This window comes from Sapajus apella, unplaced genomic scaffold, assembly GCF_009761245.1.
Source record: "Sapajus apella isolate SASKATOON/1434 unplaced genomic scaffold, GSC_monkey_1.0 scaffold37, whole genome shotgun sequence".
Classification (NCBI taxonomy): Eukaryota; Metazoa; Chordata; class Mammalia; order Primates; family Cebidae; genus Sapajus; species Sapajus apella.
In genome coordinates, this window is record NW_022436977.1 from 18,674,576 (window position 1) to 18,687,385 (window position 12,810).

Consider the following 12,810-nt stretch of genomic DNA (forward strand, 5'->3'; position numbering starts at 1 on the left):
AGTATAGTGTATTACTGTGAGTCTTGAGGCTCCCTTTCCAGGCCCTAGCTCCTGGACATCATTTCTAGATCTACACTGCGCCAGAAGGGAACCCACTGCCTTGAAGGTCCTTCCTTCAAGATCCAGTCCTGCCAGAATTTATCACCTGGTAACTGAAAAGCCTTGGGCCCTGAATAACAAGAAGTGATACCTAGGTACTACATCAGAGGCTTTGGATGAGACTCTCAGACTTGCTAGCTTCTAGTGAGACTCAACACATTCCCAGCTGTAGTGCCTATAGTGTGGGATACCTTCTGCTTGAGAAAAGCAGAGGGGAAGTAGAGGGGGCTTTTTCTTGTACCTTGGCCGCAGGGGTGTAGAGCACCAGCTTGGCCACAGGGTAGAGTATCAAGCAGGCTATTGGGGTCTCCAATTCCAGGACTTGTATCTTGGATGAGATTTTGGACGTTCCCTAGGCCAGAGAGGAGCCCACTGTCTTGAAGGATGAGTCCCAGGCCAGGCAGCATTCAGTAAAAGCTGAGTGAAGAGCACTTGGGCCTTAAGGAAACATCAGTAGTAGTTTGGAAGTACTCCCGATTGGCCTATGGTGGCAATGGCCACGGAGTGAAGCTCCTCTGACATCGGAATGGGAGCAAAGAATGAGAATGAGTGCCTTCTGTGGGCTGAGTGCCGCGTCAGCCACAGTACAACAATAGAACGTCAGGTAGCCTTCTAAGATTTTTGACTCTAGTCTCTGGCTCCCAGACAGCACCTCTGGACCGCGCTGGCGTCTGTGAAAACTCACTGCTCCAAAGAGAAAAACATATTCCTGGCTGGTTTTGACATTGTTGATGTAGAGCCCTAGGACCTTGCATGAACACAGACAATAACCAGGGAGATGTTACACCAGACTGGGTGAGACTCAGGGCTGTGCTGGCTTCAGGTCTGACAGTACAGTTATAATGGTGGGGGCAGCAGGGGTGCTTGTGTCACTCCACTGTCAGCTTTAAGTGGCTAAGAACAAAGGGAGAGATTCTGTTTGTTTGGGAGAATGTAAGGGAACAGAACAGTAGTCTCTGCCTGTTAATCTAGAGAATCTCCTGGAGTCTGTCTTGTTCAAGACAATCAAGGTGGTACCTCTATGAGTCTGCAAGAACCAGTGTTACTGGGTGTGGGATGCCCCCTAAAGCAGATACATCTTGGATCACAAAATTCAAATCATTTTGAATATCTGGAAAATCTTCCCAAGACAAATGCATTCAAAGAAGCTCAGACTGAGAAAACAATCATCAAACCCTAGTTCTTCAAGGCCCAGACACAAACAAGCATCTACCATTATCAAGACAATCAAGGAAAACATGTCCTCACCAATTGAACTAAATAAGGTATCAGGAACCAGTCCTGGAGAAACAGAGATGCCAAACCTTTCAAATAGAGAATTAAAAATAGCTGTTTTGAAGAAACCATTCAAGATAACAAAGAGGAATTCAGAATTTGATCAGACAAATTTAACAAATTGAAATAACTAAAAAGATTCAAGCAGAAATTCTGCAGCTGAAAAATGCACTTGGTGTACTGAAGAATGCATCAGAGCTTTTAATAGCAGAAGTGATCAAGCAGAAGAGAATTAGTGAGCTTGAAGACAGGCTTTTTGAAAATACATTGTGAGAGGAGACAAAAGAAAAAATAATTTAAAAAAATGAAGCACACCTACAGGACCTAAAAAAAAATAGCTTCAAAGGGCAAATCTAAGCAGTATTGACCCTAAAGAGAAGGTAGTGAGATAGGGGTAAAAAAGGTTATTCAAAGAAATAATTATAGAGAACTTCTCATACCTACAGAAAGATATCAATATCCAAGCACATGAATGTAATAGAACACCAAGCAGATTTAACCTAAATAAGATTACCTCCAGGCATTTAATAATCAAATTCCCAAACATCAGAGATCAAGAAAAGATCCTAAAAGCACCAAAAGAAAAGAAACAATTGAACTTCAATACATTTGGCAGCAGACTTCTCAGTGGAAACCTTACAGGCCAGGAGAGAGTTGCATGACATATTAAAGGTGATGGAGGAAAAAAGCTTTCATCCTAGAATAATATATCCGTGAAAATATCTTTCAAACATGAAGGAGAAATAAAGACCTTCCCAGATAAACAAAAGCTGAGGCATTTCATCAATACCAGACTTCTTCTGCAAAAAAATACTCTAAAGGGAGTACTTCAGTCAAAAAGAGAGGGATATTAATGAACCATAGGTTCTTACCTGAAAGTACAAAACTCATTGGTAATAGTAAGTACACAGAAAAAAACACAGAATATTATAACACTATAAGTTTGATGTGTAAATTACTCTTATCCCAAGCAGAAAGACTAAATGATGAACCAGTAACAACAAAAAGAACTACAACTTTTCCAGACACAGACAGTACAATAATGTATAAATAGAAACAAAAAAGTTAAAGAGCAGGGGGACAAATTTAAGGTGTAGAATTTTTATCAGTTTTTTTTTTTTTGCTTATGTTCTTGTTTATTGGCTTACACAAACAGTGTTAAGTTTTTATTAGCTTCAATTAATGGATTATAAGAGTACCTGAAAGCTTCATGCAATCCCAAACCAAAAAAACATATAATGGATGCACAAAAAATAGAATGACAAAACTAAATCTTATCATCAGAGAAAATCACCTTCACTAAAAGAAAGACAGGAAAGAAAGAAAGAAGGAAAAGAAGGACACAAAACACCCAGAAAGCAAATTTAAATATGGCAAAAGCAAGTACTTATCAATAATACCATTGAATGTAAATGGGCTAAACTCTCCAATAAAAAGACGTAGAGTTGCTGAATGGATGAAAAAACAAGACCCAGTCATCTATTGTCTATAAGAAACACACTTCACATGTATATACACACATAGACTGAAAATAAAGGGATGGAAAAAAAAATTCCCTGCCATTGGAAACCAAAAAAGAGCAGGAGTTGCTATACTTACATCAGACAAAATAGATTTCAAGACAAAAAACCATAAGAAGAGAAAAATAAGGTTACTATATAATGAGAAAGGGGTCAATTTAACAAGAGGGTATAACAATTTTAAATATTTATGCTTCCAATAAAGAGAAATACATATATAAAGATATACAAAGGAATATATTATTAGAGCTAAAGAGAGAGAGGCCCAAATCAGTAAATAGCTGGAGCCTTTAACAGCCCATTTTCCACATTGGACGGATCTTCTAAACAGAAAATATCTATAGATTGAATGTATCTAATAGATATGTACAGAATATTTCATCCACCTTCAGAATACACATTCTTTTCCTCAGGATATGAATTATTCTCAAGGATAGACAATGTGTTAGTTCACAGAATAAGTCTTAAAACATTTAAAAGAACTGAAATAATATCAAGCATCTTTTCTCACCACAATGGAATAAAAGTAGAAATCAGCAACAACAAGAATTTTGGAAACTATGCAAATAAATGAAAACTAAACAACATACTCCTGAATGACCAATGGATCAATGAAGAAATTAAGGAAATAATTAAAAATTTATTAAAACAAATAAGAATATAAACAACATACCAAAACCTATGGGATATAGCAAAAGCAGTATAAGTGCTTATAATAAAGAAAGAAAAACTTCAAATAAACAACCTCCTGATTCATCTTGAAGAACTAGAAAAACAAGAATGACTGAACTCAAAATTAGTAGAAGAAATAAAAATCTGAGCAGAAATAATAAAATTGAAATGAACACAATACAAAAGATTGATGAGACAAAATGTTTTTTTGAAAAGTTAAAATTGATAACTAAAAAAAACAAAATTGACAACTTTAGCCTTCTGAAAAAAAAAGAGTAGATCCAAATAATTCAGAAATGGAAAGGAGACATTACAACTAATACTGTAAAAATTAAAAGGATCCTTAGTGGCTACTATGAGCAATTGTTTGCCAATAAATGGGAAAATCTAGACAAAATGGACAAATTGAAAGATACATACAACCTACTAAGATTGAACCAGAAAGAAATCCAAAACCTATACAAACCAATAACAAGTAACATAATTGATATAGTTTGGCTCTGTGTCCCCACCCATATCTCATCTCCAACAGTGATTCCCACATGTCACAGAAGGAGTCTGGCAAGAGGTGATTGAATCATGGGGGCAGACTTACCCCTTGCTCTTCTCATAATAGTGAGTGAGTTCTTACAAGACCTGATTGTTTGAAAGTATGTAGCACTTCCTCCTTTGCTCTCTCTTTCTCTTTTCTTTTCTGCCATGGTAAGATGTGATTGCTTCCCCTTCACCTTCTGCCATGATTGTAAGTTTCCTGAGGCCTCCCAGTCATGTTTTCTGTTAAGCCTGCAGAACTGTGAGACAAACCTCTTGTCTTCATAGATTACTCATCTCAGGTAGTTCTTCATAATCGTGTGAAAATGGACTAATACAGTAATCAAAGCCATAACAAAGAATCTCACAGTAGATAAAATCAGAGATCTAATGGCTTCACTGCTGAATTCTACCATACATTTAAAAAGTTAATACCAATCCTACTCAAACTATTCCATAGAATGGAGGAGGAGGAAATACTAAGAAGCTTATTCTATGGAGTCAGTATTACCCTGATACCAACACCAGACAAAAACACATGAAAAACATAAAACTACAGCCCACTGTCTCTGATGAATATTTATGTAAAAATCTTCAAAAAATACTGGCAAACCAAATTCAGGAGTACATTAAAAAGATCATTCATCATGACCCAGTGGGATTTATCACAGAGATGCAAGGATGAATCAACATATGCAAATCTATCAATGTGATACATCATATCAACAAAATGAAGTACAAAAACCATATGATTATTTCAATAGATGCTGGAAAAACATTTGATAAAGTTCAGTATCACTTAATGATAAAAACTCTCAAAAAACTGTATAGAAGGAACATAAATCCACAGAATAAAAGCCATTATGACAGACTCACAACTATGGGAAAAACTGAAAGCCTTTTCTCAAATATTTGGGACACAACAAGAATGCCCAATGTCACCACGGTTATTCAGCATAGTACGGGAAGTCCTAGTTAGAGCAATCAGACAAGAGAAAGAAATAAAGGGCATTCAAATTGGAAGGGAAAAGGTTAAATTATACTTGTGTGTAGATGACATGATCTTATATTTGGTATAATATAACCCAAAGAATGCACCAAAGAATGATTAGAACTTGTGAACAAATTCACTAAAGTTGCAGAATACAAAATCATCATGCAAAAATTAGTAGCATTACAGTATGCCAAAAGTGAACAATCTAAAAAAAAAAATGTAATCCCATTTACAGTGGCCACAAATAAAATAAAACACCTAGGAATTAACCAGCTAACTGAAAGATCTCTATAATGAAAAACATAAAACACTGTTGAAACAAATTGAAGAGAACACCAAAACCAGAAAGATATTCCATGTTCATGGATTGGAAGAATCAATATGGTTAAAATGTTGATAATACCCAAAGCAATGTACAGATTCCATGCAATTCCTATGAAAATATCAATGACATTCTTCACAGAAATAGAAAAAAATTCTAATATTTATAAGGAACCACAAAAGACCGAAAATATTCAAAGCTATCCCAAACAAAAAGAAAAAAAACTGTAGGAATCATATTACTTGCCTTCAAATTATACTGCAGAGATATAGTAACCAACACAATGTGATACTGGCATAAAAAAACAGACAAATTAACCAATGGAATAGAATAGAGTCTCAGAAACAAATTCACATACCTACAGTGAACTCATTTTCAACAAATGTGCCAAGAACGTACATTGGGCAAAAGACAGTCTCTTCAATAAATGGTGCTGGGAAAAGTGAATACCATAAGCAGAATAACGAAATTCAACTTGTCTCTAACTATATACAAAGCTCAAATGAAAATAGATTACAGACTCAAAGACCCCAAACTATGAACGTACTATGAGACAACGTTGGGAAACATCTCCAGGACATTGGTCTGAGCAAACCTTTTTAATGATACCACATAAGCATGGGCAACCAAAGCAAATATGGACAAGCAGGATCGCATCAAGTTAAAAAGCTTCTGTACAGCAAAGGATACAATCAACAAAGTGAAAAGATGACCCATAGATTGGGATAAAATATTTGCAAACAACCCCTCTGACAAGGGATATATAACCAAAATATATAAAGAACTGCAACAACTCTTTAGGGAAAAAATGGGCAAAAGATTTGAATTGATGTTTCTCAAAAGAAGATATACAAATAGAAAACAGGTATATGAAAAGGTGCTCAACAGCATTGATCATTAGAGAAATGCAAAACAAAGCTACTATGAATTATCTCACCCCAGTTAAAATGGTTTTATTTTTCCTCCGAAAGACAGGTGATAACAACTGCTGGTGAGAATGAAAAGATCATACACTGTGGTGGGAATGTAAATTTGTACATCTACTATAGAGAACAGTTTGGAGAGTTCTCACATCTAAAAATAGAGCCACCATGTGATCCTGCAGTCCCACTGTTGGGTAAATATTCAAAGGAAAGGAAATCACTGTATCAATGAGATATCTGCAGTCTGACTGTAGTGCTCTTCACAACAGCCAAGATTTGAAAACAATCTTAGTGTCCATCAACAGATGAATGGATTCTAAAAAATGTGACACATGTACACAGTGAAGTACTATTCAGTCATAAAAAGAAATGAGCACTGTGCAGAAAGCAGAAACTGGACCCCTTCCTGACAACTTACACTAAAATTAACTCCACATGGATTAAAGAGTTAAACATAAGACCTACCACCATAAAAACCCTAGAAGAAAAGCTAGACAAAACCATTCAGGACATAGGCATAGGCAAGGACTTCATGACTAAAACACCAAAAGCAATGGCAACAAAAGCCAAAATAGACAAATGGGACCTAATTAAACTCCAGAGCTTCTGTACAGCAAAAGAAACGATCAGAGTGAACCAGTAACCAACAGAATGGGAAAATTTTTTGCAATCTACCCATCTGATAAAGGGCTAATATCCAGAATCTACAAAGAACTAAAACAGATTTACAAGAAAAAAACAAACCCATCCAAATGTGGGCAAAGGATATGAACAGACACTTTTCAAAAGAAGACATATATGAGACCAAAAATCATATGAAAAAATGCTCATCATCACTGATTATTAGAGAAATGCAAATCAAAACCACATTAAGATACCACCTCCTGCCAGTTAGAATGGCAATCATTAAAATGTCTGGAGACAACAGATGCTGGAGAGGATGTGGAGAAATAGGAACACTGTTACAGTGTTAGTGGGAGTGTAAACTAGTTCAACCATTGTGGAAGACAGTGTGATGATTCCTCAAGGACCTACAAATAGAAATTCCATTTGACCCAGCAATCTCATTACTGGGTATATACCCAAAGGATTATAAATCATTGTACTATAAAGACACATGCACATGAATGTTCATAGTGGCCCTCTTTACAATAGCAAAGACCTGGAACCAACCCAAATGCCCATCGATGATAAACTGAACAAGGAAAATGTGGCACATATACACCATGGAAGACCATGCAGCCATAAAAAACGATGAGTTCGTGTCCTTTGTAGGGACATGGATGAATCTGGAAACCATCATTCTCAGCAAACTGACACAAGAAGAGAAAATCAAACACCACATGTTCTCACTCATAGGCAGGTGTTGAACAATGAGAACACATGGACACAGGAAGGGGAGCCATCACACACTGGGGTCTGTTGTGGGGGACCAAGAGGGAGGGACAGCGGGGGACTGGGGAGGTCTGGGAGGGATAACATGGGGAGAAATGCCAGATGTAGGTGATGGGGGGTTGGAGGCAGCAAACCACATTGACAACTGTATACCTATGCAACAATCCTGCATGATCTGCACATGTACCCCAGAACTTAAAGTACAATTTAAAAAAAGAAAAAAAGAAATGAGATCCCGTCATTTGCAACAATATGAATGGTACTGGAGATCATTATGTCAAGAGAAACAAAACAGGCACTGAAAAACCAACATCACATGTTCTCACTTATGAGATATAAAAATCAAAACAATTGAATTCGTGGAGATAGATAGTGGAAGGATGGATACCAGAGGCTGGAAAGGGTAGAGTAGAAATGGTGGTGGGGAGTCAAGGGATGATTAATGAGTACAAAAAAGCAGATAGAAACAATGAGTAAAACCTGTTAGCACAACAGGGTTACTATAGTCAATAATAGTATAATTGCTGATTTAAAAATAACTAAAAGAGTATAATTGGATTGTTTGTTAAACAAAGGATAAATGCTTGAGGGGATAAATACCCCATTGTCCATGATGTGATTATTACACATTGCATACCTATATTAAAACATCTCGTGCACCCAATAAATATATGCCCGCTATGTACCCACAAAAATAAAAAATAAAATAAATAGGTTACACAAAGTTTGCAAGACACACTACAGTGCAAAATTATGAGAAGGATGTTTCTCCTCATTAAGAGGAGAAAATTGTTTTAAAACACTTTAGAAGAAATATTAATATGCTTCCTACCACTGCAAGTATTAGCTTATGTTGACAGGAAAATAAGTAAACTATTTATGAATTGGATATTTGTAAACTCCCAAAATGGTTTGACCAGAGACTTAGGATGTGTCCAGGCCTTGAACTGCACATTTGCCTTAACCCCTTTCCTGCTTTGGTCCAGAATTATGTGTTTCATAGCAAGTGGCTAGCAGTGACTTGCAAATTTGGCAGGGCAGTGCTTTGTAGAAGTCTTAAATAAAACAATTAGGGTTTCGTTTTTTCATATTCAATTTCACAGTAGCATACATTGGCTTACCCACACATTCTTAATTTAACTATTGCCTGGCATTTAATTGTTTTAAGTATGTGAATGTGTATGTTTATGTGTATATGTGTTCACGTATATGTGTGTCTAAAGTTCCCAAGACATCATTTACCACTTGGTGGCACGGTCCGCTTCTTAACCTACTGTCATTTACTCGCAATAGCTAAGAGAAATAGCAGTATTAGGAGCATGGATGCAAAAACCAAGCATTGATGCCCTCATTTGGAACCTAATTCCACTGTTTGCCAGATTGGGAAGGTTATTCACCTTGAGTTTTCCTGTTAGTTGTTGTGATGAGTAAATAATTTAAACTTCAGCATTGCCTGTCACAACTAGGGGGAGGTGTATGAGAAACTTTCCTCAGAAGCAAAATTTAAGGGGGCATCAAATAACAATCAAGATAAATAAAAATTGTATGCAATGTTTTATAAAATTTAAATATCAGTGGTATTTAATGTCTTGATTTGAGTCCACAGTTGAAGTCTCAGTATCCACATTTTCCTGGAGTCTAAAGACAAGAACCTTGATTCAGGCATTTACAGTCACTTAGCATAGCACACACATTCCTCTGCCCTATATTTAAAAAAAAAAAAAAAAAAAAAATTGGTACCTGCTAGAGTAAAAGATCATACCCAAAATCATTGAGTCAGTGGTTCCATGTAGACCCCAGGAAGATATAGAATCACTGGGGATGCTCAGACATATATGTTATTTATTTTGAATCACATTTAATATTAGTGCAGACAGATAAATCCTAGAGTTGCAGTGGGCTTGCCTTTTCCTATTTATAAGTGAAGTCATATATAATTTTACCCTAGCCATTATTTTAATTATTATTTCCCAAGACAGTGTTAAATCACAGGCAGTGACAACCAGAGGCATTTATCTCAGGACACAAATAGAAAATCCTGGATCATGGATTGGCAACAGCATAGGAGCAGGTTCTCTCATCAAGTTGTGACTTTAAAATGTGTAGTGTTAGAAAGATAAAAACGTTCCCAACCCACCTTTCCTCACTCCTCCCTAAGCCAGAATGTGTTTTCCCCTCTCCCTTCTTCAAGGAAAATTAAATGAAGACAGTTAACGAGCAGTTTTATTTTCTTTCAGCAAAGGTCAGCAATCCCACAGCAGCAAATTAATCCCAATTAGTAATGATATTTTGTCTTGATAAATGATGACACATTTGATTTACTGTGTTTCCAGGATGCAGGCAGCAAATGTTAATGATTTGGTTTGCTGGAAATTTATACTCTTGCTCATTTCCCATTTGCTGATCAGTTGCGGCTCGTGAAGACTTGGCTGCTTCAACTAATGAACTGAGGGCCTCGCAGGAATAATGGTGTGTTCTGCAGGCCTCATTTTTTTCTGCCATCTGTAGAAATGCAGGCTCCTCTCAGAAAATAACTCTGGCAGCCAGGAAAGAGCGATTATGATCATATCAATGTCACTTGTAATTTGTATTTCACTTGTTTAATGGCATCCCCAATAAATGAAGCTTTCTGTAGAGAACAAAACTAATTATAGCACATTCAGCATTGGGGTGTGTGTGTGTGTGTGATGAAGAGAATTCATGAATAGAAACATACCTAGACTTTCCTCATTTCCTTAAATTATTCTGATAGCGGTGATGCAGTTTATGTAATGATTTATCTGCCCAGCTGGTATGGTTTTAAATTAGACCAATGAGGATGTTTTCTTGAGATCTTTATAACTGAACACACCATCTTTTTTTTTTTTTTTTTTTTTTTTTGCATTAATTGCGGCATTAGTTCAATTGATTTTTTTCTTTTTACCCCAGGTTCCCACCTGGATCATTCAGTATTTGAGGATTGCCAGAGGCACTTTAGACTCCTCACAAAGGCTGCTAGAGCTGTCCCCTGAGGCTGTGCAAGTCAGACTGTTGGTGATTCTGGGACTAGCATACTTGTTTTCCAAGCATCACCAACAGGAATCCCTGGGGTACATTGACTCTTCCACCTCTGAAAGGCTGATGTGCCTTTCACACATCAGATATAGTCTTAGCTACAGAAAACTAATATGTTGGCTGCAATTCCAGGCAGGCTTGTCTCCTAGTTGTTTACATGACACAGTAAGAATGAAATATGAGGGATCATTACCCATTGTCATTTAAGAGCGAGAAGTGTTAGAAACCCCATTTAGAATCTCTTTCAGGGAAGTGGATGTTTTCCTCTCATTCTTAATCATTGTTCTTACTATCAACCAATATGAAACCAATAAACTTTACTCTTACTTCTTAAGGGGACGCTTGTTATTATGGCAAATTAATGGATCTATGTTATGTATCTTCCCTTCTCCTTTCCCTCCTGGGGCTACTGTTGTGCCTTTCTGTCCCTGATCCAACTGGTGGTTCACTCTGGGATAAACTTGGCATTCTCTGCTCTCTCTGAAATGCAAATAGTTGGTATATTTAACTTTTACTTCGTCAAATGCTATAGTTTGGACCGGTGCAGGGAAGGGTACCAGGTATCACGAGACGTCCTCGCCAGACAACTTGTCTATTACAGTAGTGTGCTGTACTCTTCAGCCAGACATAATTTTTTCCTCTCATATTTTTCCCACAGTGTTCAGTAGAATAGTAGTTCCCTGTATTAGCTCAGGACCTCAAATACCAAGATGGAATTAAATGTGTAAGAATTTTACAAGGAGAAAAGCCTGTGTAAGGAAAAAAAATAGAGCTCCAGAGGATGCCAGGAACACTCTAGGTTATCCTAATGCCAGTGTTTTAAAGTTTCTGTAACAGTGAACTTGATGCACAACTGACTTATATCCTCCAGTTTCATTAGTGTGCCTAAATTAAACATTTGTCTCCCCAGGGCACTTTTCATGCTTTCTAGGAGATAAGAATAGACAGGAAATGGAGAATTTGGTCCTCAACTTTAGGTTTGTAATAGAACTTTACATTTAACCAAAGCACTTTCATATACATTATTGCATTTGATTCTGATGATAAATATGAAGCCAGCATTAATTCTGTCAAAAATACATACTGATATGGTCCGACTCTGTGTCCCCACCCAAATCTCATCTTGAATAGTAATCTGAATTGTAATCTCCACGTGTTGGAGGATAGAACTTGTAGAAGGTGATTAGATCATGATAGTCGTTCTCCCATGCTGTACTCATGAGAGTGAAGGAGTTCTCATGAAATCTGATGGTTTTATAAGGGGCTTTTACCCACTTTGCTCTGGACTTATCTCTCCTGTCACCATGTGAAGAAGGATGTGTTTGCTTCCCCTTCTACCACGATTGTAACTTTCCTGATGCTTCCTCTGCCATGTGGAACTGTGAGTCAATTAAACTTCTTTTCTTTATAAATTACCCAATCTCAGGTATGTCCTTATAGTAGCATGAAGAGGGACAAATAAAAGCATCCCTGAATTAGCCCATAGGAAAACTTTCAAAATCCTATTGAGGGACATTTTACAAAAAAAAAAAAGAAAAAAAGGGCTAATACTCTTTAAAAATGTTACGAAGATGAAATACAAAGTCTAAGAAACTATTTAAGGATATTTAAACTATAAAGGATATTTAAGCTATCTGACGGCTAAATACAACACGCAGTCCTGGATTGGGCCTATAACATACCTTGCTACCCCCCTAAAGGCAAATTTCTCTAAAGGGCATTCTAGAATAATTGACAAATCTGAATAATTCCTCTTAGGATGAATAATATAGTTTCACAATATATTTCCTGATTTTTATAATTACTTGTGCATATGTAAGAGAACATTCTTTTAGTAATTACAAACTGAAGTATTTAGGGGTAGCAGGAGATTATGCCTGTAACCTACTCTCAAATGGTTTGGAAAAAAGTTACACTCACCCAAAGTATATTAAAGCAAGCATGATCATTTAAACAATTAATACTTGGGGAATATGGTTGAAAGGTGTATGTGGTAATCGACTATTTTTATAACATTTTATAAAT

At 36.6% G+C, this 12,810-nt stretch overlaps 1 long non-coding RNA gene across 1 annotated transcript; it reads right to left on the bottom strand.

Annotated features, from left to right (window-relative positions):
* Positions 1–4,080: 4,080 nt before the first annotated feature.
* LOC116564432 lies at positions 4,081–12,219 on the bottom strand. Its single transcript, XR_004274889.1, has 3 exons — positions 12,127–12,219; positions 10,579–10,585; positions 4,081–4,297 (listed from the first exon to the last, which is right to left on the bottom strand). It is a non-coding gene; the product is annotated as an uncharacterized LOC116564432 (long non-coding RNA).
* Between the last annotated feature and the right edge of the window lie 591 nt (positions 12,220–12,810).